Source organism: Anastrepha obliqua, chromosome 1, assembly GCF_027943255.1.
Source record: "Anastrepha obliqua isolate idAnaObli1 chromosome 1, idAnaObli1_1.0, whole genome shotgun sequence".
Classification (NCBI taxonomy): domain Eukaryota; kingdom Metazoa; phylum Arthropoda; class Insecta; order Diptera; family Tephritidae; genus Anastrepha; species Anastrepha obliqua.
In genome coordinates this window covers 6,949,462-6,956,685 of record NC_072892.1, presented here as the reverse complement: position 1 = coordinate 6,956,685, position 7,224 = coordinate 6,949,462, and positions in this window count along the sequence as shown.

Here is a 7,224-nt window from a genome sequence, read left to right as displayed (position 1 = left end):
AAATGGTCCCTATGAATGCGTATTTTTTGATATATTCGTACTGAGAAAATTCTTAAGTTGAAAATGTGTGTCATGAAATGTAGTCAATGATAAGGAAATCGTAAATTTAAACTTCTGTTAAATTTAATAATAAAGATATTGGCACTTGCGTACGTGAATAACTGAATATCGCTTAATTTTTACTCAGAGCGTACACCGAGATATATGTATGTATGTACACAATCGTAATCGAAGCGCTGATTATTTACATACCTACATACATGCATGCATACAGATATTGCGATGTGTGTTTCAATCGATTGTTAATATTGAAAATACCACTTTTTTAAAGTTGGTTTAAAGTTGGCAAGTAAGAAAAGTATATTCAAATTGTTTAAGTTGACGGAAAAATTTAGTGAAATTTGTACATTTCCAAATTATGCAAAAAAATGCAATATTTATAAATTAATACGCATCAACTTTCGCCGAAAATATTTATGTTAACTAAAGGAAAAAATATATAATAAAGTTTGCGAATACAAATACATTAAATAGAACTTTTATTGCTCTTCAGCGTGGAGGAGGCACAAGGGAGACACAAGTGGTTTGGCGAATATTTATATAAATTTAGGGGAAAAAGAAATCCATTATTTTTCGTGCCAACATGCCGGTCAACTTCGATTATGTATGTGATTTTATTTTATTTCTTTAGCATCAAAAATACCTGAACGGAATCGGCGAAACCAAAATTGCGCGTAATTAGCTGTTACAGTATATCTCAACAATCCCAAATAGATTTTAGGATTTTTTTTTTAATTTTTTACACTGGAAGCCTTAAAAGCCTTGTTTCTGAAATTATGAATAAACTTCAAAAAGTCATTATAATTTACTTAAATGCATTGCAATTCACGTCATTCTGAAAGTTAGATGGAATGGACGAGCCTACAGTTGTATGCAGCATATTTTTATGAGTAGCTTTGCAAGGTTAAGCGCCTCGAGACTGGTAAATCTTTTAGTTCGGAGCTTGCTCTCCAAAACGGCCCAAAGAGAATAATCCATTAGATTCGCGTCTGGTGAATTTTTGAACCATTGTGTGGACGTTATGAAGTTCGGTACGTTGTTTTTTTAGCCATTCTTGGTTCACTCGAGCTTTGTGAGACGGTGCCGAGTCATATTGAAACGTCCATAGTCTGCCACCGAAATGTTTATCTGTCCACGGTTTCAAAGTAACCTCCAGATTACTTTCCCGATAATATTTCGCATTTACCCTCACGCCAGGCTTGATGAAAACGATTGGAGAGCGCCCATCTGCGGTTACAGTGGCCCAACGGGTGCTGCCTTCTGGTGTCCAATCGATGACTCAAATTCTCGTATAAACGGTCGATCAAATAAATCCTCGTTCTCACGACAGTCGGTTTTACGTAACCGGAACGACCCGGATTTATATCCGGCCAAGGACTGTCACTTCAGCAGCATTCCTCGTATATACACGGGAAATGTTTATGCTGCTGCAACGACAACATCAAATAAACCCTATCGTTTTGGGATTTTATGAATTGCTCAATTTGAAAATTTTTCTCGTCAGAAAACACAATATTCGAAAATTTACCGCTTTGGCCAAGCGAAGCAACAACTCCTTCGCTCTCTCAAGTCTGACTTGTTGCTGCTTTGGTGTGAGATTATGCGCCTTTTGGATCTTGTGAGGTTTGACTTTGAGATAATTTTTCAGTATGCGGTGGATGCTACGATCAGCTCTTCATCGGGGATTTTCATTGTAACGAGTAATGGTGCGGTAAACAAAAACATTATTTACTTTAAGGTGCTCGAGCAGCGAACAATCGCTGGCTGTGATTTTCCAGCCAAATATAATGCAAGCACAATATTACATTTGACATCCATTACTGATTTAATTTTTTCGTGTTTACTCTCGGCAAAATGCTTTCGCACGCTTGAAAACAATAGAGCGTTGCCCATATTCGACGGACCCATCAACCTTGTATCTTTTGACAGAGACGGCAGATCGCTTAATGACAGACCGCGTTGGAAGCGTCAGTCCAATCAGATTTTTACCATGGAACAGTACACGCCACGCGAGCGCTCCCAAATTGTTGAAATTTACATTCAACAAAAGAAGTCAATCGTGAAAATAAGAAGAAGAAGACAATTGTGATGACAATTATTCATCAAAATCGCATGTGGCAGTTCTGGTTTCAACAAGACAGCGCTCCACCACACACAGCTCGCACCACAATCGATTTTTTGAAGAAATTGTTTCCTCGTCGTTTGATGTCGAAAAATGCGATTTTGACTGGCCACCGCGTTCGCCCGATTTAACGTCACCTGACTTCTTCTTGTGGGGATATTTAAGGTTTATATTAATAAGCCAACGACCATAGAAGAGCTCAACAACAAGTTCCGTGAGGAAATAGCCTCTATTCTAGCCGAAATGTTAGCTAAAACTAAACTGGAAAATTCTGCAAAACGGGCACAATACGCCGTATAGGCTCAAGGCGGCCATTTGAGAGATATCAAATTCAAAAAGTGATGTCAACAAATCTACTTGAACCAAATAAAATGATTATTATCGTCAACATCAAAAAAATTGTGTTTTTCTTTGATTTAAAAAAAAAACACATGGGTCCGTCGAATATGGGCAACCCAGTACTCTGGACTGTCATTTAGCCAACTAACAGGCAGCTGATGTCCGTGCATCAGCTGCGCTAGCGGTCTGAAGTTGGTTACACTTCGAGTGCCGGACCCTGTATATGTTTGCAAACAGGAGCATATTGTAAGAACCAGACCGCAAATCAAAAAATCGTCAGGGAAAAGAAATATCAAAAATCAACGAACATTTTGAGCAATTTCAAAATTCCACTTGGTTATAGTAAACTTAGTGGGCTATAAAACTGCGTACCGAGTTTTTTTTTAATTTCGATTAAAATTTTTGGACTTTTTATGAAATTTGGCGAATTTTTTAAATCTTGTACAAAGTTTAAAACTTGGACTGTTATGATATTTGCTATAGAATGAACCATATTTTTATAAAAAAACTAGCATTTCCCAGTGGGCTTCGCACCACCATACATAAAATGTTTTTTTTATATCGCAAGAAATTTTTCTTATTAAGTTTTCTTTATAGAACTCGTAAAATGTTTAAACAGTTGAATTAGTTGATTTTTTTCATTCAACATACTTTCTAAAGATCTCACATAGCATTTTCTGTAGTTTTTTAAAATTTGATTGTGGTGGTCACCTATATACAGGTAAGGTGAAAGAGCCAATAAAAACTTGTAATTAAACTTTGATTCTTTAATTTCCATTTCAATTTTTTACGCTAAATAAATTATGCTAAAATAAATAAAGTTAAAAATGTTTTTCCAGTTCCTTGAATGCTCCAGTTTTTATTATATTTTCGTCCAAAATTAATATTAACATAATACACTTACAACCACAACAGTACAACAGAAACGCTCATAAGCGGCTGTGTATTTGTTGTTGTTTTTCCCATACAGGCATTTCGTATGAGAGGAAACCATTACTCACATAAAATGTCATAACTCAGGAACGGCTGCACCGATTTCAATCAAACTTCACACCTCCTCAAAGATAGAAAAAAACTCTAAAATTTTTGTGTTAATCGGTTCGGCGGTTCTTGAGTTATATATTAAGATTACCAAGGAAATGTAACTTCTTTTTATATATATAGATAATTGAAATTAAGAAATAGTAAATAGTCAAAACTTGTCAATATGTGGTGCCTTTATAATTATCTCGGGAGGTGTTGACATATATATGTTGTTGTTGTTGTTGAAGTGGTTGGGTATTTCCGCTGAAATAATCCTAATTAGTGACCGGCACCGTTTTACTACCACCGTCCTCGCATAAAGATGTTTTTTTTTTTGTTTTTTTTTTTTGTTTTTTTTTTGTTTTTTTTTTGTTATTCTAAGTTAAATGCATTTAGTGAGTGAGGTCCAAGTATAGCAGCAAATTCTTTATCTCGATGTCTGAGATATCATTAATTTGCTGCAGGAAAGGCTTACCAAAGGAGCCGAGTCGTGCCCTAGCTAGCCCTGGACATTCACATAAGTAGTGGAAAGGCTTTCCTTCGCCCCTTCCGCTTGACAGCTTCTGCAGATAGGGTAGATTTGGTCTAGCTGCATGGTTCCCTACTTTCCAATGGCTTGTAAGCGTTGCACTGATGCGTGAGATGTTTGGCCGGGAGCATCCTAACAGATCATTCGTCCTTTGGATTTTGTATGACGGCCATGTGTTTTTTGTTGTAATACATGTAGTTAGTTGCTTCCATCTTCTTGCGGCTAAAGTTTGATAGTGTGAAGTAATGGATGCTTTTAATTTGTTGAGTGGGGTGGAGACTGCCCCCGCCTTTCTAGTGTCGAGCCTTTTCTTGCTAGCTCATCCGCTATCTCATTACCCCGTATGCTCCTGTGACCGGGAACCCATATCAGAGTGATTTCAAGCCAATGACTAAGAATTTCCAGCTCCTCTCTACACTGTAAGACCAGTTTGGATGAAATGGAGTAGGAGTCCAAGGCCTTTATAGCTGCTTGACTGTCTGAGAAGATAGCTACTCTTGCACCAATTTCCTTGTAGAGTTTTAGTGATCGCTAACAGTTCTGCCTGGAACACGCTGGCATAGTCAAGGAAGACGAAATGACTGAGATAGGTTGAGCGGCCCCGAATGGAAGCCAGCTTCCACGCCACAAGTCATCTTAGAACCGTCGGTATAGATTTCGATATCGTATCTTCCAATCACCTTCCCTTTGCTCCATTCGGCTCTCGGTGGAAAACGTACCGTAAAGCCGTTCTTGAAGTTTAGTTTTTGAAAAAAAAAATGTTTAATTAATTATATGCTTCAAATTTCAAAAAGTTAAAAAAAATCCTGACGCGAAAGAGAAAAACTAATAACACAGTTTTACCATATTTACCGCAGTATCGATTTTTTTGTGTTCACAAAATGAATTCATTTGAAGGTCAAGATTTTTTGAATTTTTCTAGAATTTGCGGTTCAGTTTGTTACGTCCAGCAGCAGTTTTGGGTGGAATCAGCTTATCTCAGAATAGTACAAAGGATAATTCAACAAAATATTCAGAAGCATAAACGACACGAAAACCTGCAAATGAAATTTGGGCCATTCCCACAGAAATTTGTGAGTTGAGTGAAAAACAATTATTTCTTCTAACGAAAAAAGTTCAGCTTAGATGGGCCTGATGGCCTTCAGTATTATTTTTACGATCTGGGAAAGTCTGAATAAATTTTGTCTCTACGACTTTCTGGAGTGATTTTCTAATGGCATATACAACCATTACTTCATATGGCGGCACTCATATATGTATGTATGTAGTACTTTAAAATGGCCTATCTGGCAACTGATGCTTCTGTTGTGCTTAATGCCGTTGGGTGTGGCATTTTTAATGTTACAAACAACACGGAGCATTTGTTTAAAATAGAAATGCGATCCTCCTCCACTTTTGGTGAGTTGTGGGCCTTGCTTAAGGCCTTAGATATTGCGAAAGAATGCAAAATGAGTAAGATCTGTATTTTTGCTGATATTCTGAGTTCATGTCTGCTGCTCAAGAAAGCAAGCTTCAACAACTGCTGTGTTACTCTTTTTAAAAAAAAGGTAAATGAATACGGTTTTGACAGTGTTCGGGTGATTTGGTCGCCTGGACATGTTGGTATTCCAATAAATGAAAGAGCCGATGCTATTGCAAAAAAAGCTGTTTGCCACGGCTCAATATTGAGCGTAGAATTCACTTTTGAAGAGGCACTCAGAATTATAAGAAATTTAATATTCAGGAATTGGTATGACTTTGTTCATTCTCAGAAGAAAACCCAAACCTTTTTGCCAAACTGCATGATTGCTTGCCGACAAAACCTTGGTTTTATAAAGCATCCTTTGATGTCAAAATTATCAAAATGGTAAATAGAATACTAGTAGGATATACTTATGACAGCGTATATCTGCACAAAATAGGGGCCAATAACACTGATCTTTGTATGTGCGGTGAAATTAACTCGTACGTTCACAGGTTCTTGAACTGTCCACTCCTTGATCACATCCGAACAAATTACAGCTTTTTTGGTTCATACACGGACCTCGTTTTCATATTTAAAAACAATGAAGTCTTCAAGTCTTTTATTTCATTTCTTAGTACTGCCAACCTTTCCTTTTAAATAATGTCATTCTCAAAACTTTGATGCACCAGAGCACTTAGTTTTGCATACCGAAAATAGGTATTTTTCAATACCAAACGTTGAACACCCTGGCTTTTTGTGGATGTAAAATCCCGCCAAAAACTTCTTAAATTCCAAAAAAAAAACATGGCATACAATTTTCAAAAGACTACATTGAGGTACTCGGAACGTAGGCAACTGATTTTCTGACAATTTTGTAAGCCACACAGAGTAAAGCAGTGTTTTTTTTTAACACACTTTTATTAGCTCGGGTTGTATGTATGTATGTATGTATGTAACGGAACCTTTGAGCTTAATTTTCACTGGCTTCTAAAAATCTGATCGACTTGAAATTTTGCACACCTATCAAGGACCGATGACAATGCAATAATTTGATAAAAGTTTTGCATTAACCTTATTAGGATTGCCAGGATTAATATTTTCTTTTTAACACACTTTTATTTTAGATCTTCTGTAGAATAGTAAGAAAGACAGGCTAACGCGCGGTCTGCGCATGTCTGCACTCTCCGAGTTACTCTTACTGATTTCGGGAGTCTACGAATTACTCTTTCGAATTCGAACTTGCTCGGGCACGCGGCACTGCCGTACGAATAGAAGGCTAAAACGTTTTCAGGGTAGTTGCATTCTCACTTTGTATAGTCTTTACACATGCGTAGATACTACAAGTCTTATACACGCAAATTTACTCTATTCAATGTTCATATAAGATAAATAATTTTCATATAAGATGTAGTTATGTATGTTAATTACAATAAAATAATCAAAACATAAATTTTGAAATTATTTTACGGAACAAAATTTTGGCAAGTAAAGAAGGAATTTATCATTACCATAATTTCATTTATAAAATTTTAACGATTAAAGTACAATTCACAACAAAACTTAACTAAAAAAACCAAACTGGAACTTTACATCTCGTTTCGATTGTGTCAATATAATCCATGGTCTCCTTTTTCTGTGCTGAGAGTATCTATTCTGTGTCAAGGCCAATGCTGGCCTTTCTTTGGACATGTAGTCGGTAAAGAAGGA